Below are 27,976 nucleotides of genomic sequence, written 5' to 3'. Positions count from 1 at the left end.
TCAGTTGGAAAATATTTAATCTTTTACAGTTTGCAGGAAACTCACATTGCATTTTAAGCCATTACTTTCGATATTTAAGAAGCCAAACCCGTTACCTTTGCTTTAGTCTACACTAGTGCCATATTTCTGAGCTACAGAAAAGCTCTGTGTCATTCTGTCGTCTTATAGTTTGTATAATGGCAGCTGAGTAAATCTGAATTATTTTAAATTTAAACAAATTACAAAAATGCCAAATAAAAGCATGCTTAGCCTTTTTAAAAGCTTTAAAATATAGAAGCCTGCTTCTGCCCCAGAATGAATGAATGAATGAATGAATGAAAATAATTGTGACTTTTTATTTCACAATTCAAACTTTTTTTCCCTCTCAGTTTTGAGAGATAGTTTGAGATATTACTCAGAAATGCAAGATGTTAACTGTGAGACTTTGTTCTTGCAACTATCATAATTCTGCAATTATGTTTCTTTGTTAATCTTTTTTCTTTTCTTTGAATAAATCTGCATTGTTAATCCTTTTGATCTTTTATTTAAAACATTTACAAAAATCTAACCTTTCATTGGATAATAAGAAAAAAGTTTGGGGGAAAAGATCATTATGAAATGCATGCTTTTCTCTAATACACATTGGCCACAATTAAGGACACCCTTTTATTAAATAATTTTTAAACCTCCATTTGCCAGTTTAACAGCTCTAAATTTTCTCCTATGATGCCTGATGAGGTTAGAGAACACCTGACAAGAGATTAGAGACCATTCCTTCATCCAGAATCACTCCAGAACCTTTAGATTCCCAGCTCCATGCTGGTGGTGCTGCTCTCCAGTTCACCACACTCATTTTCTATAGGGTCAGGTCAGAGGACTGGAATGGCTATAGCAGAAGCTTGGTTTTGTGCCCAGTGACCCATGTTTGTGTTGTTTTTGAGGTTTGAGTTTGGATTATTGTACGGTTTGATGATCCAAACATGGTCCATTATACGATTTCTAACAGAGTAACTTTTTGATTTTATTATTTTTTTTTTTTTTTTATAGAATCAGAGATGTCATGTATCTAAACAAGATGTCCAGAACCTCCAGCAGAAATATAGGCCCACAACATCACAAATGCAGCTGTATATTTCATTGTCCACATGGGGTACTTTTTTTCTCTGTGTTCACCAAACCCATCTTGAGTGTTTGCTGCTAAAAAGCTCTTTTTTTTTTTTTTTTTTTTTATCTCACCATAGGAGCCAGTCCCATTTGAAGTTCCAGTCGTGTCTGATAACTGAATATGCTTTAGTTTGTTTTTGGATGATCTAGGATCATTTTTCTTGAAACCCTCCTACACAACATGTAGTGACATAGGTGCTGTTTGACAATTGTTTTTAAAGGTTTTCTGACCCCGAGACTCAACTATTTTCTGCAATTATCCAGTTGTGGTCCTTGGAGAGTCTTTAGCCACTCAAACTCTCCTTCTCACTGCACATTAGGACGCTATAGACACACGTCCTCTTCCAGGCAGTTTCATAACATTTTCTGTTGATTGGAAATTCTTAATTTTTGCCTGATGGTGGAAATGGGAATATAGCCACTTCTTATAGCCACTTCACTAATTTGTGAAGCTCAATTATCTTTTGCTGCACATCAGAAATATATTCTTTGTTTTTTGTCATTGTGATGGATGATTAAGGGCATTTGGGCTTTGTTCTCCCCTTATTTATATTTCTGTGAAACAGGAAGCAATGGCTGGATAATTTCATGTTCATAATCACCCTGGAGTACTCAAAATTGTGAATATAAATGAAAATATACTTCAGAGTTATTTTACTCATTCACGAGTTCACACTTACATATAATTAGCTGAAGTATTATAATGCATATTTGGCGTGCTGTCCGGGGAAGGGGCTCCGAGCTCGGGAATGGCCCGAACCTAGAGTACCCCCCCGTATATGTAAAAGTGTAAAATGAACTCTAGTGGAGGAGATGGGGTGGAGGGGGGATGCTGATCAACCGTCAATGGAGACAGGTAGGCTAATTCAGCTGTATTTATACCCTAAGGTTGATTATCTTAAGTGGCTCCACCTGTGCTAATTAGGCTAAGTATCTGACGTGCTCCTCCCGAACCTTGTTATGAAACTGCATTTCACGAGTTCACACTTACATATAATTAGCTGAAGTATTATAATGCATATTTGGCGTGCTGTCCGGGGAAGGGGCTCCGAGCTCGGGAATGGCCCGAACCTAGAGTACCCCCCAAAAAGCAATAGCGGAAAGGACAGCCGCCAGACTAAGGACCCCCCACAATAGCTTTGACATCTGGCGGGGACTGATATTTAAAAAAGGCAGGTCGGAAGAGCCCATGTACTCCAGTGATTGCAACTTTATCTATTGGAGGAATAGGCACCACCGGCTGCTTGTGTCGGACTATGTGATTTAGGGCGCCCGGTCGGGGGGGTTCAAGCCGTTGCACAACCGGAGCACCTCCCTGCATTGGAACGGATGAGCCCCACCGGCCGATAGCGGAGGAGCGACGTGATTGGATTGCCCGACCAGGAGGGCCCGAGTTGTCTCGACCGGAATAGGTCACGGTGTTGGCGTACGGGCCCTACTGGCTAATGAGCCCCTGCTAGTCAGTGGGCAACCAGGGCAGATACCTGACCGAGAGGACCCATGAAGCCTCCGACTGGAGATCAAGACTCAGGACGACGGACGTGTAAGTCCTCTCGGTTGAGCAGATAAACAGGCTTTGGGCCGCCGACAAAGAGGACTCTTGCGACACCCGACGGGAGATCAATACTCACGGCATCGGATGGATAAGACCTGTTTGTGGGCAGCAAGTAAAGAAAACCCGACCGGGAGCACTCTCGCCGACATCTGACACGAGCACAATACTCAACTGCATCAGATGGGTAAGCCTCGCCGGCCGGGGAGCGGGAAAAGGAAAACCCTACTGCGCGGGCTCTCGCAGCATCCGATGGGAGATCAGGACTCAGAACATCGAATGGGTAAGCCTCACCAGACAGGGGGAAAAGATTTGGACAGAGTTTGGCGGGAAGTGGAGACTCTTGTCGTCGTATGCGAGCACCGCCACCCGTCAAACAGGAACGAAAGTTTAGGTGACCGTGAGACTCTCGCCGACGTCCGATGGGAGCTCAATACTCAAGGCATCGAACGGGTAAGCCTCCCCGACCGTAGCATGGAAAAGTAAAGTTTAAGTGGCTGGAAGACTCTCGCCGACATCCGATGGGAGCTCAATACTCAAGGCACCGAATGGGTAAGTCTCGCCAACCGTAGAAAGGAAAAGGTAAGGTTGTCTAGCCGGGAGGCTCTCGCCGACGTCCGATGGGAGCTCAATACTCAAGGCATCGAACGGGTAAGCCTCTCCGGACGTAAGACAGAAAGGTAAAGTTGTGTTGCCAGGAGGCTCTCGCCGGCGTCCGATGGGAGCTCAATACTCAAGGCATCGAACGGATAAGCCTCGCTGACTGTAGGAGGAAAAGGTAAGGGTGTGTGGCCTGGAGGCTCGCGCCAGCATCCCGAGGGAGCTTAATACTGACAGCGTCGGATGGGTAAGCCTTTTTGACCAAAGGATGAAAAAAGTTGTCTGGCCGGGAGACTTAGCAACCATCTGACGGAAGCTCAATACTCATCATGGAAAAGTAATGTGGTCTAGGCGGGAGGCTCTCACCGACGTCTGATGGGAGGTAATTACTCGCGGCATCAGACGGGAAAGCCTCTCCGAACGTAAGACAGAAAGGTAAAGTTGTATGGCCAGTATTTGGCCAGACAGTGAAGGAGGGATTTTTTTTTTTTTTTTTTTTTCTTACACGGAAAAGGCAAAGATTGGATCAAGCCGGGAGCACTCTTGCAGTGCCTGACGGGGGTTCAATACTAAGAACAATTTGGTTGTCTAAAGGGTAGATGCTATGAGGATTACTGCATAATTGTTTAACGAATCCAATGAGCTGCTTCCGATATAAAGTCAGCAAATCTTGGTGCGGTCATTGTATTTGAAAAATTAAGTGTACAAAAAATAAATAGAATTTCCTGTGCCAGTGTACCTCAGATGAGTGCCATTAATCAGCGATATGGCCATTGTCAATCGTCATCTTGTCAGTGCGTGAGATTGACAATACGTATACGTATGTAATCGTGCTTGGGTGGAGGAAGAGAGAGACTCTGTTCTTGTCATGGCATGACTTTTTGCTGTTTTAAACCATGCAGGTGAAAGAAAGAGAGCCTATGGAATCACCGATAGTCTAAAAGAATATACTTTCAGATGCACTGATAAACTGATGAAATTATTATATTTAAAACAGCTAGTTCATGTAATCGGGTACTACGGTCATCTCGCTTGTCTTGTGAAAAATTTGCCGCATCTGCACACGGAAGTTATCTATCTAAATGATCTGGAAATCGGTCAATGGTGAAACAGAGGATTTCATTTAAATTTCAACAATTAAACCCTAATATGGACGTAAACGAACGTGTTAAATATAGTATTCAAAACCGGTAAATATATTTGGAGTAAGGTTTAGTTGAAACTGATGCATTGGTCGTACGCGCTCCGGACCATGCGCCTCATGATGAGACCGACACAACACCACAGAAACAAAAGAATGAGATACATTCTAACATAACTGAGGCATTAAACTTAGTTGGTGAGGCTGGTTTAAAATGTTGCGCATACCAGATTACTTGTTACAGTGCGATGAAATACCTTGTATCTGCAGACTATGTACGTCTGTTTGTGGATTGAGACTTCTTCATCGCCTACAGGCTCGAATCATCCTTGCAAGCACAGGCAAGCGTGAAATGAAATAACGGAGCAGTTTGGTAGCTGAATTATAGTGGCCACCTAATAATGATAATAAAATACAATAATAGGAGAATGAGTCTAATATCGTCTTGACTATAATCGATACGTAATACTATCACCACCACCTAGGATGAATAGGCATAACTTGGAAGCGGAGGTGATGTCGACTTTTGCCAGAAGAGAACCAACGACCCATTGAATGATGAAAAAGGATATTTTTTTTTTTTTTTTTGAGGAGATACAGAAAAGGCTCCTGCGGGAGCAGACACTGCTGCGGCAGTGGGGAGATACAGAAAAGGCTCCTGCGGGAGCAGACACTGCTGCGGCAGTGGGGAGATACAGAAAAGGCTCCTGCGGGAGCAGACACTGCTGCGGCAGTGGGGAGATACAGAAAAGGCTCCTGCGGGAGCAGACACTGCTGCGGCAGTGAGGAGATACGGAAAACAGATAAGTAAAGGGGAGCATGAGAAGAAGAGGAGAGATAGCTGCTTTGGCCGCCTGCGGAGCTTGCTTCGACTGCTGTAGTTGTTGAAGGTGAAAAAAAAAAAAAATGAAAGTGACATGACATTCAGCCAAGTATGGTGACCCATACTCATAACTCGTGCTCTGCATTTAACCCATCCAAGTGCACACATACAGCAGTGAACAAACACACACACACACACACGCCATGAACACACCCCCAGAGCAGTGGGCAACCATTTATGCTGCAGTGCCCGTGGAGCAGTTGGGGGTTCGGTGCCTTGCTCAAGGACACCACGGTCATGGTATTGCCAGCCCGAGATTCGAACCCACAACCCTAGGGTTAGGGGTCAAACTCTCTAACCACTATGCCCATCTTCACCCTCCTTGGCTGTGGGAAGAGTAGACAGGTTAGTAACATTTGATGGGGCAACCTAAAAAATTAATGCGTAGTCTACTGTGTTGCCAGCTTAGCGATTGGTTGCCTAATTTGACAATTCCTTAAGCCTTTATCCACATTAGTACGTTCCTGTTGGAAAAGCATCATTCCTCTTGTTTTGGCCTTCCAGCCTTTTTAAGCAGCCTCCAAAACGGATACATTTGGAACACTGGTTTCACATTGTAGTATAGACTTTGGAAACAGAGGCTTCTGAAAACAATGAACATCATTTAGTCCTGTAAAACATACCAATAGACATGATTATGGCAATAACACTAATTGCAGTTATGTGCTATTCACTTCCAAGCAGTTTCTAAAGATATTTACTTGCATGCTTTTCATATTATAGACCTAGAAAGAAAACATAATTTTTACTCACACTTGCTGTCCTGCGGCAAAACGAGGGTAGTGGTGTATTAGATAAAATCTAAGCGATCACGCCAGTAAATGGTGAAATATGTCCCTAAATAAATTGATCCTGCCAGAATAATTGCATGAAACTTATGTCTGTGTGAGGTTTAAACATGCACGGTAAGGCAGATAATATCTTTGGACATTTCAGTGTGGATGACGACTATGGGAAAAAGCCTTGGCTTCGTGGTAAAAATTGGCATCGTCATCCAACAGAACTATGTCATAACCTCATTTAACAAACTTTAAGCCACCTTCCATGGCACACGACATTTGGACACGATTGTCATATTTCTCCCTCTAGGCAGTCGTGCAGAACTTTCAAACTGGTCGTGCAGCAACTGTTACCTTGGCATGTTCACCATGGTAAAATTAATAATTTTAATGAATATAATGTATGAATACATCGTCACAAATCAGATGACCCCCAAATAAAACCGTAGGTTTTATGGGGCTAATCAAATAAATAATGGTTTAATAATCATTTCTCCCATAATTATTATAAACCACCATTTTACATAAATTGTGTTTGAAGAATAATGTTAAAGTTAACAAAATATTGGTAATTCTGACCTCGCAGTGCTGCAACAACGCGTCGACGTCATCGATTACGTCGACTACAAAAATACATCGACGTGCGTGAAATGCGTCGACGCGTCACACTGTTTGTTTACATCTCGCGTAACGGCATACTGGGAATGGAGAAAGTTGCATTCTTTCACAAAAAACAGAGACCACTGTTATCAAAAGTATGGGAATACTTTAAAAAGAGGACAAAATAAAATGGCCCTTTGTTCCCTTTGCAAAACCGATATGGTGTACCACGGCAGCACAACTGCGATGCGCGAGCACTTCAGAGGAAAACATCTTGGCGCTCTCCGGTTACGGTTTAACTGGTTACCGTGTGATCTGGTGACCAACTTCCTGGTTCAGGTCTGATATTCTTGCGCTTGCGGCATTCTGAAAAGTTGAGATGTTTTTAAACTCGATGCGGTTCGGACGCGCCTGGAAAAAAAAAAAGTGCGTCGCGCCGCGCACCGCGCCGCTTCCATTATGAGTGCGCTTATCGTGCATCTACATTGGAAATTACGTGATATGTGAACGGCCCCTTAAAAGACGGCGCGTCGCGAGACAACAGTCACAAACCACCGAGCTACCCCGAATCAGCTCCAGATCTCTGGAAACCAAGCTAAACCATAGCAGAACCCTGACTATATTTTATGGTTTGTGATGCTAAACAACATTTCATGACGTCTCAGACTACTGTAAATTTATGGCTACTGTGGTTTAATCATAAACTCATATTTACCATAGTAAAATCATTTTCTTTGCCGCTTTATCATTTTATACTGTAAAAACTTCAACCACATTGGTTGAAAATGAATAAAGGTTGAAATATTATATTAGAAGTTGTACTTATATATTTTTTTGTAAAGTTCTCCAAAGGATTCATTAACTAATAAAAAAAAAGAACATTAGATTAATTATTTATTGTAATAAAAATAATCGTTAGATTAGTCGACAGAAAAAAAAAATAATCGTTAGTTGCAGCTCTACCTCGCACCGATAGATTTGATTAGAAAACGTCACATCCGGTTGGGCGTTCGCATACGGTCTAGTCGCAGGAGTTCAAATATTTGAACGCATCCGAGGCTCAAATCGGATCTGAAATTTCCATATACGTATGTGATCGGAACTCCACGCAGCTGCCGCACTATTTTCTAGCCGCGAACCTGTATTTAGCGTTTTCACCTGAAAATGTATTGATTACGACGCGCGGTCTGCGCCGCTAGAGAAGGCAGCCTCAAACTGCGTCTCGGCCGGAAAAGCTGCGGCGACAGGCTGAGCCGCGGTGGGTAAGAACTGAAGTGTGATTCCAGCACTCGAGGAGAGCCCGGTCTTGATCGGATCAATCGTGGTGTCAAGCGAGGCGAGCTCGGGTTTTGCATGGTCTATTGGCCAAGACGTGTGGCTTGGCGAGAAGAGCAGCTGTCGCGATGACGTTTGATGGTGTTCAGCGGCCGTGTTTAATGATCATGGGTATCAGCAAAAGTAGCAGATCTGAAAAATCCCTGGTATGGATCTCCTTGGTGGAAGAAAAATTGGGTCTGTGATAAGATGACAGACAGAGCGAACCGGGATGCTGATAAACCGTCAATGGAGACAGGTAGGCTAATTTCAGCTGTATTTATACCCTAAGGTTGATTATCTTAAGTGGCTCCACCTGTGCTAATTAGGCTAAGTATCTGACGTGCTCCTCCCGAACCTTGTTATGAAACTGCATTAAGAATTTCTAGGGGTGTCATTAATTGTGGCCAATTTAAATTAGAGAAAAACATTTATTTCATAATGATATTTCCCTCCATTTTAAATTTGTATTATCCAATGAAAGGTTGGATTTTTTTTTTTTTCTTTTAAATAAAATATCAAAAGAATTAACAATGCAGATTAATTTTCACAACCTTTGATCATATTTACCAATGGTGTCCATATTTTTGGGTATAACTGTATGTATATATATTATTCAGCCATTTTTGGTCTTTTGGAAGCTGCATTCAAAAACCCCTTTGCTTAAAATCCTGAGGGAGCATGGTTGAAATCGCGTTCCTGGAGGAGCAATATTTGGGCTGGGCCCCCCTCTGGTCTAGAGCCCCTGGGCAGGTGCCCAGTAGGCCCATGCGTTAATCCATCCCTGGATATATGAAGTATTTTATCCAGTATTTAAGGCATATCAAGTTAGTTAGAAAAGTTTTACTGAGAATCTTGTCAAGTATCGAAAAAAGTAACGCAAGTAGAGTAACGCAAGTAGAGTAACACAGTTTAAATTCTCTGTATAAATGTGCTGTACTTGTGGAAGAATTGACAATGAAACAGACATTGACTTTGACTTTCGACTTTGAAAAAGGCATTTTTGTAAGTACTTGTATGTGTCAGTATTGTCCTTACATGGGTGTGATCTGATAGTTTGCTGTCTGCTGGTGAGTAGAGTGTACCGTGGGAGCGTTTTTCCCCTTTCATTGCCTCCCGCTGTGAGGATTGTCTGTTTGACTAGAGAATCCTGGCATTTCTCTCTCCTGAGCTTACACGAGCTGCTCCGCTCCATTCAAAGCCCATTTTCTGCATTCATTTCATGGTCGTGCTCCTGTCAAAGCTTGGATTTCAAGGATGAATCCATTCAGTTCTACCCAGGTTTACAAAGCTTAGAAAAATCTACATGCACTGACTTGACTACTGTATGTGTATGAATGTTCATCTGTGTGTGTCTTGAAAAATGTGCAGGATTCATTAAGCAGGTTATTCTTTACAGATACTCATCTCAGCTTTCTGTTGTGGCCTTAAATGGCAAGTGTAGAACATTAAGAACTAGCATGTTTATTGCCATTGTATCTCTGAAATATATCTTTTTTTTTTGTGTATCCAAGTTCTCAACCCAGACAGAGACCTGAGGAAAAAATCTATTTTTTCGATTACATTGAAAAACAAATATATATTCTAATAAACAGTGGTTTATTAACTGAATTCAAAACTCATTAACTTAAAAAGATGCTTGTTTACAGTCTGTGTACTGTGATGTACTGTCATGTCATCTTCCACAGGCAAGGACATGGGTGTCATGTTTTAAAGTGTGTTTTGAAACCACATTTCCATTGTTTCTGGAGCAGCATGTTTCAACCTTAGAAACACTGCTTAGTTATAAAACATGCTCTCTGTTTCTGTTCATGAATTCGTCACCTCAGGACAGGATTATTGTAATGCATCACTGGCTAGATGTCCTGCATTCTCCAAAAACAAGCTTCAATTTATTTAAAGTGCATCAGGGATAGTTCTTAGCAGGTCCAGAAATCTGATCAAAACAGCTAATTATGCAGGACTACTTGGTTGTCTGATTAGCAGAAATTATTAAAACGTTAAGTTGAAGTTGGGTGGGCCAACTTTTACTAAAACAGCTTAACTCTTGAATGGAATTAGACATTTTCACCAAAACTCAGAATAAAGATTAATGAGCTTAAAGGGTTAGTTCACCCAAAAATGAAAATCATGTCATTAATGACTCAATAAAGTCATAGTTTTTGCTATTTTTTGATAGACCCAGTTGTTCTAGAATAATAAATTCAACAAAGAGCTCACCAAAATGAACTAAAAACACCACATCAATTTGCCACCTATTGGTGAGAAGTGATAAATCATTAACTAATATTTCTTATGATTTTATGATTTTTCAGCCTTTTTGAGTGAAATCATCTTAAAATGTCTATAGTTGCTCAATGGTCTTAAAATGCTTAAACCCTGGTAATTTCTGCTTGTAGCTATATTTTTAGTTATATAGCTTTGCTAGACATATACATAATTTAGTTGACAATGTATAAAAAAAAAAAAAAAAAAAAAAAACTTTTTATTCAATTTTAAAATATACAAATCATTTTATTATACGCATAGTAACACACACATATTTATGCATATCATAAATAAATATACACCAATTATATCTAACTGCCAAAGCCATAGAGAACGATGAATGTGTGTGTGTGTGTGTGTGTGTGTGTGTGTGTGTGTGTGTGTGTGTGTGTGTGTAATAAATAATAATACAAATATTATATTTAAATGTTATATTTAACACACCACTTTTTAGCGTGTACAGTTTCTGTAGGTTATCTATAATTGTATAATATACATAATAAACACAACTTGAATAACAAAATTAGTATTATCTTAAATCTAAAAAAACATCTTTAAAGTGTTTTTAAACAATATATTGTGACAAGTGCTATAGGAAAAAAAATATTATGAAAATGATGATATAATAAACAAAAACTTTTTGATATTGCTATGTATTGTAACCTGGGTTAACTTCAGGATAATTTACATTTATTAAATTACTTGTGTAAATCCTGAATATATTACAATGGCAAAAAAAGAAATATATATATATATATATATATATATATATATATATATATATATATATATATATATATATATATATATATATATATATATATATATATATATATATATTATTATTATTATTATTATTATTATTATTACAATTATAATGACATTGGCATGTTTTGAATGCTTATCTTTTGAATTATGCATGAACTTCTGTTGTTCCTGAATACCTATTGACTATGTCTTTCTTTCAACTCTCACAGTAAATGATGTTGAGAGAATATTAAAACTTCAAGGTTGTCTAGACTAAAACTGAAAGCACTGGGCTGATTTATTATTTAAGAGAAATGCTCTCTAGTTCAAACAAAAGCAGTAAATAGTTTTTAATCTAAATCAAATAAGCTATGCTCTAGTAAAAGCTGATTAAAGTTTAGTTTTGCCACAGAATCGACAATGATTTAATGAACAGGAGTGGAGCAGATGTTAAAGGTTGACTTTTGTTCGTTAAATTAAATTGTGCAACCATTTCACTGGTGACATTTAGGGGAACAGAAAACAAAGTGGTTTGGTGGATTACAATTAATATTCATTTGCATTAAAAAAAAAAAAAAAAAAAAAAAAAAAGCTGGATAAATTACAGCATTTACAAATCTTTTTTGCCCTGACTAATGATTAGACTCATTATTTTGAAACAGTAGACCATACAATGGTCTTAAAAGATGGCTCACTGAAGTGTGTTTTAAGCCAAATTTACAGTGTGCACTGATGTGCAACTGTACTTTTTCCCATAATAAACTGACTTGTCTAAGCATTTGCCTTTACTTAACCGCTAATATGAAAGCAAACGCTCACAGGGACAGATTGTTCCAGGACTGTGCATTTGATCATCTCCATTTGCAGAAATTAACTGCTTCCTTTCCACCTCCTTACTGATTTTTCAGTGAAATCCTAGCGATCATGACTGATGTAGTGGTATATTTTCATCTGTGCATTTTCATTGTTTTGCTCTGTAACATATTTTAATGTGTTGTTTACTTTGAGAGAGACATTCTCCCAAAGAAAAGTGCTAACAAGAATATCAAAGCACATGTGAACGGGACAGAATGTCTGTCATTTATGATCTTCAATCCAGTTTGTCATTTTCCCCTTGCCCTTATTCCTCTCTCTCTTTCTATGTCTCTTTCTCTCTACCTTTTCTCTCCAGACTGCTCAGTTACTGTCTGAGCTCTAAACATAGCTGATTGATCTGGCCCTGGGGGCCCAGGCTCCCAGCCTCCCCACGTGTTTCTCCATCCCTCACTCAACTTAAGCCTACTGGTAGCTCAGCACTGGGAGTCATTGCTTATGAATTTCCAGCTCTACCAAAAGATCAGCTTTCACTCTCCATACCTGCCTCCCTGCCTACAAAAGGGAGGAGGAGGAAGAATAAATCAAAGCCCACTAAGTCAGTGACACACACCATCCCGGCAAGCATTCTCTGCCTCCTTGATTTTATTAGCTCTCTCTATGAGGAGACCGGTATGGGAAAATTAACAGAGGCAAGAGAGTGTGGAAATCCATGGTTGTGGGTTGAGAGGAGTAAAATATGAGAAAAGTCTAAAATAACCTTTAGGCTATGGAGGATGAGAGTGCAGTTTTAAATGTTTTAAATGTTTCACAGCTAACTAATGGGATGATAGTAAGCAGCTTTATATATTACATGTTTTATCATGAAACCACATATCTCAAAAGCCATATAAGCCAATCAGTTTCACTCAGTATGTTTTTCTTTTTTTTTTCTTTTTTTTTCTGTCTACAAAAGCAATCCATCTGCTTATTCAAATTAAACCCTTTAATATCCAGATGAGGCATGAAAATGCACAGGTATCGACTTCCCGGATAAGCTGACAAATGGAAGCTGTGGTGCGTGGTATCACTTTAACTTGCTGAAGGAGTGAGACGACATTTGTCAAGCTCTGGTGAGGCTGCAAAACTGTGATAGTATGGAAGGGAACATAGCCATGGGGACAGTTCCTCTGGCTAATTAACACACACACACACGCACGCACACACACACACACACACACACACACACACACACACACACATCTTCACTGACATGTTGTTATCGTATGCCATTTCTTATCTGGACGGAAAAGAAGTTATCTCTGAAATTAATTACACCAATAACAGGAGCAGCCTGCAGGACCAATAAACAGGATAATTAGGAAAAGCAATCAAGCTCTTATTAGATTCCCAAGCAAAAGAAGACAAGAACGCTTGAGAGAAAAAAAAAATAGATAATAATAAAAGAGGAGAAAAACAAGTAAATCCAATAAAACTGCAAGGAACATACAAGACAATTAGTCTTTTTCTGATTTCCTTTATTCAGTGAGATTTTAGACAGTAGTCAAACTAGGCATTAAAATAGAACCTTTAATAAACTTAATTGCTGGAAGTGCCACAAAAGTGACAGAATAATTACATTCTGAATAATAATAAGCAAACAAATAAATAGAATTTCAAGAATTTGCCTAAAAGAGAAAACAAATAACATGCAGGTTTCTTATTCAGGAGTGAAGGTGACCAGACTGATTCAGCACCATGGACAGCAACATTTCAGGCACATAACGAACCCACTGGTGGTCCAGCTTCAGTACTACTGATAGGAACACACATGCACACCAGTCAGCAAATTCAGCACCATGGATAGGGACATTACAATGACTTGGTTCTCAGTCTTTTTTACTTGGATGTCCCCTATTGTCCAACACTATTTAACTTTTTAACAGAAACTGACTGATATGTGGATCTCAGAAAACTCCAAAAACAGTATGTGAGTGCATCATTATTTTTTTTTTTTTTTTTTTTTTTTTTTTTTTTTTGCATATTAGTTTAGACAAGAGTTTATTATTAACAGATTATTTTAACTATTAATACTTTATTAATTCAAATTGCTCATCAAAGGACACTCTGTAGGGAATGGGTGCCATCAGAATGAGAGTTTGAACATCTGATTAAAAAAATAAATAAAAATAAACAAATAAATAAACACAATAGTTCACAGGCAAACCGCATGACTCCAGTCCATCAATTCATGTTTATGTAAGAAAGAAATTCAACAAGCCATTTTTTACCTTTAAACCATTGCTTCTGGCTAAATAAGCAGTCCTTTATCCATAATACTGCTTAAAAAAATGGCATCTCGTCTGATTCAGGCGAGAAATATGAACAGATCAAGCACCATTTCTAATTCAGTCCAGTTCTAAACAAATATTTCAGTACATTTTGATGTGAGAGGATAACAGGGGATGTACTTTTTGACTGGAGGAATAATTATTATGAATTATGGAACATGGATTTTGGCCAGAAGCGGGGTTTTAAAGTTAAACTGCCTTAATGGTGAATTTATTTCACTCCATAAGACATTGAGGTGTAAAAATATTCAAACTAAACAAACAAAAAATTATATATATATATATATATATTTATATATATATATATAAATGCAATACACCACCCACGGTATGCACCGTGGTACTCTCATGGCATACTGTGATAATCTCTTGGCTTACCCCGCCCCCAGCTGAAACACTTCAAATGTGTACATACATTTTGGTTTTGTATTGCTTAAAGAAGAACACAAATATGCCATGTTTCAGTGTTGTTGTTATGGAAAGAATGCATCCACAGAGTTATATCTTCATGACTAGTACACACAACAATGCAGTATATTAATGACTAGGACTGTTATATACATAACATTATGATAAGAACACTGTTATAATAAAATGCTGTGATTTTTTAATAGCAGTGTTTCTGCATGTTGTTGTGTTAAGAATGAGTCCACAAATGGAATTGCACAGTTGCACAGCACATTCACTTGTGCATTTGGGTCATTGTGTGCAGATATGAGTTGCAATATTCAAGGTTATGTATTATAAATAACGACGTGTATCATATATGAGATACATCTGATGAGTTAAATCCAGATGATTAAAAACTCTCTATCAAAGTGCTTCACTGGTGATCTTCAGTGCGATCAGATCTTCAATGTGATCTTCAGAGTGTCAGATTGAGTTACTACACATTTTATTAAAATAATTTCCATAACGTCCAGCTATTCCATTTTATTAATTCATGGCACATGCATTTTAATATGTAGTAATGATATCCAATGAATTCTTTGAATTATTTATTTTTGTATTTTTATTTTTTAAGGCAATATATTTTTTGGTAATACTTTACAAAGCAACACATTTTAAAGTCTCAATTGTTGATGCATTAATTAGCATTAATAACAGAGAGCAATTATTATTATTATTATTATTATTATTAGTAGTAGTAGTAGTAGTAGTAGTATTGTTGTTGTTGTTAAGTTAAAAGTGAAGCATTATACTGGTGCCATGCCATGAACACTACTCCCAAAGCAAACAGAACCAAACCGAACTGAAACAAACCTTGGCTCCAGAACTGTGATATGAACCAAACTGTGGCATTGGTATTTTGTTACAGCACTAAAAGACATTACTTGATGAACTGTAGTTGTGTGGATTACTTGTGGATTATTGTAATGCTTTTATCCAGTAGTGAGCAAGTGATGCAATGCTAAATTTCTCTAAATCTGTCTTGATAAAGAAACCAACTAATTTACATCAGGAATAGCCTGATGGTGAGTTAATTATCAGCACATTTTCATTAATGGGTGAACTATTACTTTAAGTCACTTGACCCAAGAATAATGTCGTATATGACTTAATTAACATATTGAAATGCATTTTGTATGCATTATATTACTTATTGTAAAGAAGAGGCTTGTTTCATAGACCCTAACAGAGTAATATAATATCATCCCCCCTTTCACTCCAGCAGTTCCTTAGTTATCTTGTATAAAACCTTTGAAACATTTGGACTAGATTTCACACCCAGGCTGCCCAGAGGGAGGAAATCATAACAAAGAAATACACCAATTTGAGTCAAACTGTTTTCAATTACACCCAGCACACTAGCGTGCGTAGATATAGCTTTATGTACTCATTGCCAATTACCAATCCCTGCCATACTAGGATGCAGAGTGAATGGGAACAGCTGGTGGTGAGGAGGACAAAACACACGCACACACTTTTATACTGCAAATGGAGTCACATTTGTATGCAGAGTATATTGATATCAGCGTGATGCTACGTGGTCTCACACCAGGCTAGTGCTGTTAATATTAAACCCATGGTGGCACATAATGAGGATTAATATTACACCATTCTCAGAGAGAAAGAGATGGATTGATGGAAGATGGAAAGAGGAGGGAGGTGTAAGAGATTTAATAGTTGTTGTTAAGTTGTTGCTGTCTGCTTTTCAGCTGCTGCTGGAAAGAGAATGCCACATGTTAATTGGCAACAATGCTTGTTTTCTGTATTTTCATTCTATTCTCTTCCTTTCTTTAAATTTTGGACTTTTAACTGCTTCTGGTGAAATGACGCCAGTTAAAGTTAAGTTATGCCTGTTAAAGTGACTGCATTACACTTATCTTTGAACAAACGTACATGAAAAGAAAGTTTTACACTTAGTTTGGATTTCCCAAGCCTGTTTGTGTAGATGATGCACTTCTCTTCATCTCTCAAACAAAAGAGTGCATGCAGAGACTGTCTCATTGTGATGTGATTACAAACATATTCACACGATTCTTTCTGTCACATAAATGAACAGTTTTAGGGCTGGTGACAGGTAGGCAGCTTTCAGCTACAGAATCAAACTTTTCAGAGCCATCAGATGGACAAAAGGGTTCAATAGCCATGCCGCCTTTTACGGATGCTTGTCTGCAGCGTGGGTTCCCTGTCTAGGTTTTTTTTTTTGTTTTTTGTTTTTTGTTTTTTTATGAGAAAGAAAGCATTTGGAGGATGATGGCTTTTTTGAAAGGAAATGTAGGGAGAAAAAGCAAGTTGTTATTTGAATGAAAAGAGCTTCAAAGCAGTGAAAGCCTATCAAACACATATTTGTGTTCTTTTTGTGCCTTTTTATCTCTCTGATTTCAATTTGTGATGAATTGTGACAGTTTAAGAAAGATGTGTAGGGGACACATGCACATGCCACACACATGCACACAAATGTTGTCACACAACAATCAAAGTAGAGTAAAACATCTTTGGCCAAACTCATTACTTTAATTTCCACTGCTTCTTTTGGAGTTTGAGAGATGATGCTTACTGGATGAGATGTAGCGTCTGTCATATGAGCACACAAGCTTATATTACCATATAATCATCTAAACACATTTCAACTATCACCTCATGCTTTTATGAGTCTCACATAACAACTTCTGGCTCTGTGCTCTTGTAGCAATTTTCCACATCGTGCACCATCTCTAGCCCTTTTTATAGCCTCTATCTATCTGTATTTTCTTTTTTGTTTTCTCTCTTTTTCTCTGAAAAGTTGATTATGCTTTCAAACAGCCGTCTGCTATAGAAGCTGCCTGCTGATGAACTCTGTTTAATACATGAGCATGCATTGATGAACCCAAGGCTTGCCAGATGTATGAGACAACATTGTCAATATGGAAGCATGCACATGCACTAGCACACACACACACATACCGTTGGAGAGACTAGCCAAAAACTCATAACAATCAAAAAGGGATTGGGTTACAGCATGGAGGAAGGTGTCTGTCATTTGTAATAATTTATTCACAATATTATTTTAAAATCTGGCAATTTCCAGTACACATTTTGTAGAAAAAATTTCCATATCTCCATAACATATACATATACATATGGTTTAGGGGTGAGCTGGACCGCAGACAGAAGGCAAAAGGGCCAACAAGTGCTAAGCATCTTTCGAGGAACTCCTTCAAGACTGTTGGAAGACCATTTCAGGTGACTACCTCTTGAAGCTCATCAAGAGAATGCCAAGAGTGAGCAAAGCAGTAATCAAAGCAAAAGGTGGCTACTTTGAAGAACCTAGAATATGACATATTTTCAGTTGTTTCACACTTTTATGTTCCATATATAATTCCACATGAGTTAATTCATAGTTTTGATGCCTTCAGGGTGAATCTACAATTTTCATAGTCATGAAAATAAAGAAAACTCTTTGAATGCGAAGGTGTGTCCAAACTTTTGATATATATATATATATATATATATATATATATATATATTATATATATATATATATATATATATATATATATATATATATATATATATATATATAAACATTACCATTTACTTACATTCGTATTGTTCCAAATCCGAATGTTTACTTCTGTGAAACACAAGCAGCAGGGATGAGTTGTTGACTGAAACACAAAATCACTGTAACAGTACTCCATGGTTCGTGTGCTATAAACCAAATCTTCTGAAGGCATTGATTTGATTGCTTTGTTTAAAAAAATAAAAAAAAATAAAAAAAAAACTAAAACAAATCAAAATCGAGTTTAAAATCTCAAAATCCCTCCCTCACTGCATTTGAATTTGGCGCCAAGGTAAATTTGAATGTGTGTCTAGTGTTTACCAGAGATTGTCATATTATTGGGAAATGAGAGGGTTTGTACTTACCACTGGAAAAAGCATAATGTCTATCTTGGATCAAGTGAGACAACTTAGCCTATTGCACAATGGCTGTGATGTCTGTGGCCGGTGTACTGACATTTCATCCTACCTACCAGGGCTTACTGCGCATGTGTATATCAAATTGCATCAGTTTTCTTATGCTGAACAACACATAAGTACTGTATCTGCATTACTGTAAGCTCAGATTTAGGGTTGGAGTAGGTATAGGCATTAATAAAGCATAATCCAATGGGTAGCATTTTTGTCGTCATATTGTGCTACCTACTGTTTCAATAGGAGGTAGCAAAATCTCACAGGGTAGCACAAACCGTTCTATGACAGTCAGTACAGTTTACGTTGCACAGTAAAAAAGAGAGAATTGATGTTCATTTAAATCGGGCTCAGACTACAGGAGTTTTAGGGTATGTTCATTATTGTCATGTTTGGTTCGATTAAAACAAATTCTGGTGAGATTGCTCTGTTAGTGTGGTTCGATTGATGAAGGGTGAAAACTGCCATCCAAACCCTGGTGCGCACACAACAAGTGGAACGAGATGGGTCTTTGTCCAGTTCCAAATAAAATCTGGTGTGGTTAAAAAGAAATATGAATGCAACATGGACCAAATACTTCTAAACAAACCAAAAACAGGAAGTAATGGCAAGATGCGATGCTATGCGACATGAATTGATGACGCGGAATGAGCATTGTATGGAAAAACAAAATGAGCAGAGAGCAAACTTGGAGCAATGAGGAGGTAAAGTACTTTTTATGAGTTCTTCATGAGTTCTCAGGTGGTAAAAATAAAATCATAAATACACGCAGCAATGACTGCACAGACAGCATTAGGTGTGTTCAACTTAAACTGCAGCTGAGCAGACTGATTAGTGAATGGGTAATTTGATGTCATACACTGATCGCTCTGCGCAGTGCCGCTTTAAGTCGAACACAACTTTTGTTTATGGTGTTTGGTGAGTTCTGTCATGAAACATACGTCATTCAACCCGACCAATCAGGCTGTGAATGTATCACTATGTCTTTAGGTTCAGTATCTTTAGGTTAACTGTCGAAAAAGCCAGTCTGCAAAAATGCATGTAAACCTCTCTCGTCTGCTTGACGGAGTGGAACGCACTTCAAATTGGTGGTAGGGATTCCCCTGAGGGTGAGTGCTTAGGGAAGTTTGCGAGTGTGTGTCTAAAAGTGAACTGGAATGCAGTCTCTGATGGCTAATATTACCCACAATCCATTGCACTTTGATGAATGGCTTGGTTCAGAACCTCAAACACAAAAAAATAAATGAATAAATAATGTAAAAATTACCAACATGGTGGATGTGCGTTGGTTTTGAGCTACTAATAATCAACATTTAATTTGTAAAAAAAAAAAAAAAAAAAAAAAATGGAAATAGGTCACTATACTAAAATAAAGTTGGCAGCAACTTTCGGTTCACACAAACTTAGACAGGTAAAATAAAAATCTTGATTACTATATCTTTTCTTTTTTTTTTTCTTTTTCTTTTTTTCTTTTTTTATGTCTGGCAACCTGTACATTGCTTACATGTTAATGTGTTTGCTAAAGGACATCTTGAAATTCATACATTCATAATGTTTTAAAAATATGCCCTTTTCTGAGGCGTACATCTGTGTTCACTTTCAACCAAATCCCTGTGAATGTATGTAAACACCGCTAATGTTCCTGATCTGTACGTGTTCATTCATTCATTCATTCACAGGCAATTCTTTACCAAAGCTTCCATATCAGTTTGAATTTTGCATGTGGTAGTCAACCCCTGGGTTGATGAGGCTGTTTTTTAAAAGTGAGCATTTTCAATCTTTTAGTCAGGAGCTTAATTAACACGGTCTCCATTGGGAGTGTGTGTGTCGAGCAGATGGCACAGGCTAGCTTATGCAAGATGAAAAATGCAAATTTGTCAAATGCAGCTAAAACAACCTGATTGGAGATCTCATTAGGAGTTGGCTTGAACTCCCATCTGAAGACACATCTTGTCTGAACACACACCTTCCTTCTCTCGTCTGCCCTCTGCACTATTTTAACCCTACTTTACTTCACTTCTTCCCACTCTGCTCTCTCTCTCTTTCAGCGCCCCCTGGGAGGAGGTGTCTGCTGTTTCCTCTGCTAAAAAGGTTGTATGATTACGCTGGGCTGATTCTATACAGCATGTTTTGTGCTCTCGTTTGTGCAGAGTTCCCAAGCAGGCATTTCTTTTTGCTTACTAATGGTATTAGTTATCTTTTTTTTTGCAATGCCTGATTTTAATGAATTCATTTTTAAGCTGAATTTAATAATTCAGTTTAATAATCCATTATTTGTTGTACTTAATGCAGCTTGTGTGCAGTCTATGAAAAATGTCAGAAGCAATAAATGGTAAATGTTGGTCATATTCAGGTAATATATATATATATATATATATATATATATATATATATATATATATATATATATATATATATATATATATATATATATATATATATATATATATATATATATATAATAAATTATATATATGTATATTAATAATAAATTATATATATTTGTATCTCATATATAGTGCCAAATTACACACTTCACCTTCAAAAGTCTTCAGCCCCTCTGATTGCTGTAAACTTATCTGTTAGCTGTTATATATAAATAGTAGCTGTTATTATTGTTATTATTATTATTATATGTGACCTGACCCATCATGCCAAAAAGGGTTAAAATTGTTCACTAGCTGTTTTATAGGTTCTTTAGTTAAAACACTGAGCGATTACATAGGAAATTATATTATATATTAATTTCAATAACTTCTACTGTATCTTTCAGCATGCCTTCCGATGTACATTCTTTTAGTGTGTGTGTGTGTGTGTGTGTGTGTGTGTGTGTGTGTGTGTGTGTGCTGTAACCATTTATAAATAGTTACAGCACTTTTTTATTTCTCTCTGTGCTGCCATTTGAACTAAGGCAGTAATCTGTCATTAAATATTAAACAGCAATCTGTCCTGCATATTAAACAGTATCAAAACGACATATTGTTTTTAATTTTGTTTTTAAATGACACTGATTTTATTTGAAAGCTGATACTTTTTTCTCCACAAATGGCTTATTGCGATTCCCAACTCAAAATATCACAGCGTGTCATATTACTTGAGGGAAAAAGTCAAAAGCAGCAACTAAATCTGTAAAACCATCACACAGAGACACATGACACAGTTCTTACTCAGCATCTCACATTGAACACACAGGTGTTCTGTTTTATAATTACAGCAAAGTCCCATTTAACTCAACCTTTTTTTTTTTCATACGGTAGATTCAGAGGGTTCAGCTTGATCTCTGACCGAATGTGTGATGCACAGCTTGAGGCATTCATTTTAATAACATATTATACGAACTATATGAACTATATGAACTAGACAGCTCAAAAAAGACCTTACACACCTTGTTGTGAAGCATGGACTGTTTTCTTACAATCATAGTGTACAGGACAAAAAAAGTGGGTGGAAATGTAAGGAGGGCCAACAGTCTTTTATCCTACTTCAAATAACAGTCCAAAAACAACTTTTCACAAATGACTGACAACAGTATCCCTTTATGTTACCTCAGTCTGTGGCATCTCCTTCATACTCAAACACTGTCACAACCAATCCCTTCTCTCTTATCCCCCCACCCCATCAATTTTCATGGAAGGCATAAATCCTGTTTCCACAAATGCCACCATTTTTCCACTCTGCCTGTTTCAGTAGTATTGCAGAGAAATGAAAGGAAATCAGTACAAAATTGACTGTTTCAAGCATTTCACACCTTCACACTTAATTATTTCTCTGATTCTTTTTGATTTTTGTTATTCACCCTTGTAAATATGTTTACTATTTTCCACTTGAGCTCTTATTTGCTGTGCAAATCATCCTTTAGCTGCTGACTGAAATTGTATTTCTTCTTGTCCTATATATATATATATATATATTATTTTTTTTTGGTTTGTTTTGTTCGATATCATTGACCATATTATTGTTCACAATAAGATTAATAGCATGCATTTGGAAAAGGTGAATTTTCAGTTCATGAAACAGAGTAAATTCCAGTATGTACAGGAAATTAAATGAATCTGTGAATCTATTTTGAACCATCCAAATGAATCAGTAAACTACATTGGACATAATATTTTATGAATAATATTTACAAATAAAGAGAAAAGAGCATTGCCTGTAGGCTGTGCGATGGAAAAATTGTCATGTAGCGTTTTGTCTCAATCCAGAGTAACTTGTTAGAAAAAGTTGATTGTAAGGGGAAAGAGTTTATTCATTTATTAATTTATTTTGAAAACACCTGAGCTACAGCACTACCACACTACTAAAAGGATTAATATCTCTACTTTTAGTTAGTTCCCCAACACTGCTGTTCTCCTCTTATCTAGCTCGTTTTCTTAATGCTTCTTCAGGAGTTTTCCTCCTTGTTCTTTCTTTTAAAAGTTGTCCACTGTATTGTCAGACATATAAAAGTTTTAGCAGCAAAATAACAGCAGGCAGTTATCAGGCTGAGACACCCGACAAAGCAGAAGAATCCTTCTGTTACGCAGAATTCTTCATGATGTTTTTCTAAAACTACTCTCTATGTTCGATTTCTTCCTGCAGTGGATAAAACTGTCAAATCAGAGTGTGTGCATGTGTGTGTGTGTGTGTGTGTGTGTGTGTGTGTGTGTGTGTGGATAAACACTCCAGGAGTGGTGCTCTAGCATCATCTCAGTATCATGTTAACATTGCTCATCTGTCATGTCCTCTGTCTACTTGTCAGGTACACTAAGCTAGGGCAGGGCACAATGATTATCACTGAAGTGTTTTGTCAGCCATTTATTTGTCTCCCAATGTATGTCCAATGCTCAGCGGTGTGTTGGATTTCCCAGCGTGACCTAGAATTATGACGGTAATAGAATATAGCCTGCATTTAACTGAAAGGCAGAGCTCAAAGTAAGGTAAGAACAAGTTTGTGTGATTCGTAAAGGAGGTCTCTCCGGGTTGAGATATTATAATACTTTATAGTCACATTTTTGCAGGCTTTCATAAGTGAAAGTATACCTTAAGGGATATTGATTCAATGTCCAGAACTGAAGAAGAACATTCATCAATGTACTCTCATAAGGAAACATCACGCTAGATCCTACACCACCAAAGTACAACACTTCCAGTAATCAAATGTCAATTTAGTGTTCTATACAGCCTGTCTATGATAATTCCATTACTTTACCAAAAGCTATACTTTCAGGGTTAAAAATAAAAATAAAAATGACACAATTATCACACAACGCCTTTATAACATTTACGTCTTTTAAATTTTAGTTTCATAGAGGCGACAAACACCTCTCAGGTTCTATCAAAAATATCTTAATTTATTTTTCAAAGATTAATCAAAAGTTTAATGGTTTAGGAATGACATGAGAGTGAGTAAATGATGACAGAATACTCAGGTTTGGGTAAACTATATCTTTAAAATGATGGGTTAGCAGATTTATTTTCCAAAACGACTAATAAAATGTTTTATAGTGTTGTATACATTTTTGTGTTTATGCTCTGGTTTAAAGCATTTATTCCAAGAAATGACTTGGCGTGAAATCTCTATATTATTTTTTTTTTTAAATCCATATCAGTCATCACAAATGAATACAAAAAATATAATAATAATAATAATAATAATAATAATAATAATAATAATAATAATAATAATAATAATATAAATTAATTGATCAGAAAAAAGTTGGAACACTAAATATATAGTAGTACATGTCGTTCTCCATTTTTTAAATATATTTATATTTACACACACACACACACACACACACACACACTCACACTCACACACACAAACACACACACACACACATGTTTGGGATGGTTCTCAAAAATATCTGTATAAGAGTACAAATAATAAAACTTGATGGCCATGACTGAAATCGATTCCCAAATTGCAGATGGGGATATGAAAAAAAAAAGTATATGTTCTTGCACAATTGTTTCTCCTTTTCTGTCTTTTTATGAAACTCCAATTCAGTCATAAATGTGCCATAAATATTCAGAATTTACTCAGAAAAATCCATCCACAGCTGTATTCCTCCAATAAGAAGAAAATTGGCTGCAATAGAGGTCTGGCCTGTGCATGTTGTGATCCTCAGCATCCATGGGGAACATTAAAAACAACCAGAAAACTTGCCCTTGATTCGTCCAAATGAAACATCAATATGCATTGATTTAAAATACTGTGTCATCCTCGGAACTGCCTGAGGTATTACAGATGTCTAGAATAAAGAGATAACACAAAATGTTATGTTTATGAAAGAAGAAATCATGTATATGGTTTTCTTTTTTCTTTTTTCTTCTTTTTTTTTTTTTTTTTTTTTTTTGTTTTGACATGCATGTATTTGTGCAGAGCAATTTGTAAATTGCTGTAAAGAGATTATTCCAGTAAATATGAGTGTCAAAATTTCACCAAACCAGATTAAAGTATAAGGTATCATCCGTGTCATTAGCCACCAGCAAAACTGGTTCCTTTCAGTGTAGCAACTGTAACCAAGGAGCATGGATCTTGCCTGTCAATCATATGAAGTCAATTGAACATTGAAGGTGTTTATCGCAAAATAATGAGCTGTATAAAAGTCCCGGTGCCTGAATGATTTATCCTGTGAGGTCTGAGATGTAATTTAGTTTTCGCTAGACAGTCTAATTTATCACCTTTTAAAAACTTTAAACTCAGAGTTTAACGTTCATCTCAAATCTAGTCTGTCATTGTTTCAAACCAAAACCACTGTTGGAGCTTTGTGGTAATCACCTTGGGCGAATGTTATATTGAGAGTAAAATATTTACATATCTTGTAAATGCTAAAGAAATAAGTGACATGTTGGCAAACATGCTATTGTTTTCTCCTTTCTTGTTTCTTATTTTTAATTTAGGGGCATAAATTAGTTTACTGTCTGACAGATAACCATAATGTTACAAGTGGCTGATTCTGTGATGGTTTAGCTTCTGTGATGTTGCGAATATCTCTAATTGACAGCAAATCTGTTGACCAAAAGACTTATACTCTTTTAATAAGTTTAAAAAGCTGTTATTAGTTAAATCTTTAAAAAATAAAATTCTTTTAATCTTTCTTTCTTTCTTTCTTTCTCACTATCTGTCTATATCTCGCTCTGTATCTGACAGTCGTCTGTATTTTGAGCTAATTGCCTGCCCGTCTCTGGGGAGATGTAGAGGATAATTTGACGTAGAGGCAGAGCTGAAGCTAATAATCCATCCGCTATTTCAAGGTCTGTGGCACCTGTCAGACATGTCTCTTGTGCTCAAGAGAGGAGGAGATCGTTTTTATGGCTATAGTACCTGCCACTCGCCTATTGCACTTGTCAACGTCACTCTCCATCCCCAACGGCCAATTCCCACCAAATAAAGGTACCGTAATAAAAATGTAGAACTGTTTAATACAATGTTTTAATGTTAAAATCATACAGTAAACCAAGACAAATTCCTCTATTAAGCCAAATGCACATTACAAGTTAAAAGGTCATTGTGAGATTGACAGCTACTTGCTTTCTGTTATGTCAGTATGCACTTTACACAAGTTATCACAGTCTATATGTGTCCGTTACATCATTCTCCTCTCTGTCAGTAGCACAGTACTGGAATTCATTCCCGGCACAAGAAAATGTGGCTGATACAGTTTGGGTGATATGGGCAGCAGTTCGATGAGCTGTTTTTGGCTCCTTCCTCCCACTGCCTTGGCCCCCTCTTTTGCACTTTTGTGCTTTGGCAGTTTCATTAGTTGTAGACCAATGCTGTGTGCACACCTCATGACTCGTCAGTCATAGTTTAAATCAGTTTTTAATAGCGTCTGTCACAATCTAACAAGTGGGCCCAGATGGCGGCAAGAACATAGTGTAAGTTGGCCACAATTTGTTTGTTTTTTAGTCACAGATTATGTGTTAGTGATCAAATAACAGTGTTGGTTAACCATTCTCTGAAAGACTTTCATAGTCCTACAGTAGCTCCTGACAGACAGACAGCACTTTGCTGGGCCCTTGAGTCTCCTGTAAAAAACACTGTTTATGTTGTGTGTATCAAAAAAAAAGAAAAAGAAAAAAAAAGTTATCTTAATATTAGTTTGACTGTTTAAATATTTTAATGAGTATAAGTATTTACAGTGTTTTACAGAAGACGTATGAAAATGTATTTTGTAAGCTACCTGACCTTTTAAAACAACAATGACATCATTAGCAACATAGTTCATGTCAGTACATACTGCTGACAAGTACGAAGCATGGCCTTTACAGAAGTGACGGAGGTTCCCTCCACCAAACCTGCATCTGATGGACATGATTTAGACAATAGCATAATCATTGATAAGTACAGAGCATTATTACCAGGCAATCAGGGTATCAGACACTCATTTATCTCAATCATCATTGTCTTTATTCTCTTCTCTTCTATAGAATGAATCAGTGGACTTCAACCCATCATCAGCCCTTCGCCATCGTCTTTCAACCCATTCATAAACCCAAGTTTGGAACATTAATCCAACTTTTCTCTTGTAGTTAGGCTCCAAACTCACTCTAATTAACATGCCAGGTGGGTCTAGCAGGGATGAGTGGTCAAGGACAATAATACTTTCTATTCTTTTTTTTTCTTTCTTTTTTTTTAAGTTACATTCACTATGACCGTGGAACTCTTATTGGAGAAATTTTCTAAAAGGTTCTCATCCCTGAGGAAGAGGAGCTTAGGTGACTCAGGAGAAAGTCTTGTTGTTCATTTTAAGAAACTATTTCAAAGACTATGTTCTGCATCATGGCCTCTATTCTTTCTTTGTTCCATTCATTTTCCCCCTCCATTTGGACACTTCAGTGATTCCTGGCCCCCTGGAGTTCGATCTGGCCATCTACCTTATCTGCCCAGGGCACATTTCCTCAGGGAAATCTTCTACATGCCACCTTGAACCTCTCTCCAACAAGAAGAAGGTTCTGCATGTTCTTCATCTCTAGAAACCACTCTGTGCTAATCAAGACAGCTAAACAGATAAACACAGTTTGACGCCATGGGTTCTGCTTCTTCTCTTCTCTGATTCCCTGTCTTGTTTTACTGGACTGTTGAGAAGCCACATAGTTGTTGCCCTGAACTGGAGGTTAGGCTCGAATTGTCATTACTTCCTCCAACGCCACACTTCAGTTTGGCACTGAGCGTAGAAGTCTTGTGTTTAGAACCAGACAATGTTTTGTCTGCTAATTGGGGCTAACTGAAATTAAAGTCAGTAGCTCCCCTTTGCCTGTCTAAACTTCTGTTTTCAGACTGTTTTTAGGCTAAACACTGTTCTATCCTAGCTCAACCTTACATAAGGTTCTGTAGAGGTGTGACAGAATTTGCTCTACTCCTCAAAAGTTTAATTGGTTAAAATACATTTTGCATTTAAATAAGGTAAAGGAAATGCTACT

Source organism: Carassius auratus, unplaced genomic scaffold, assembly GCF_003368295.1.
Source record: "Carassius auratus strain Wakin unplaced genomic scaffold, ASM336829v1 scaf_tig00035630, whole genome shotgun sequence".
NCBI lineage: Eukaryota > Metazoa > Chordata > Actinopteri > Cypriniformes > Cyprinidae > Carassius > Carassius auratus.
Note: the sequence above shows the minus strand (reverse complement) of the source record.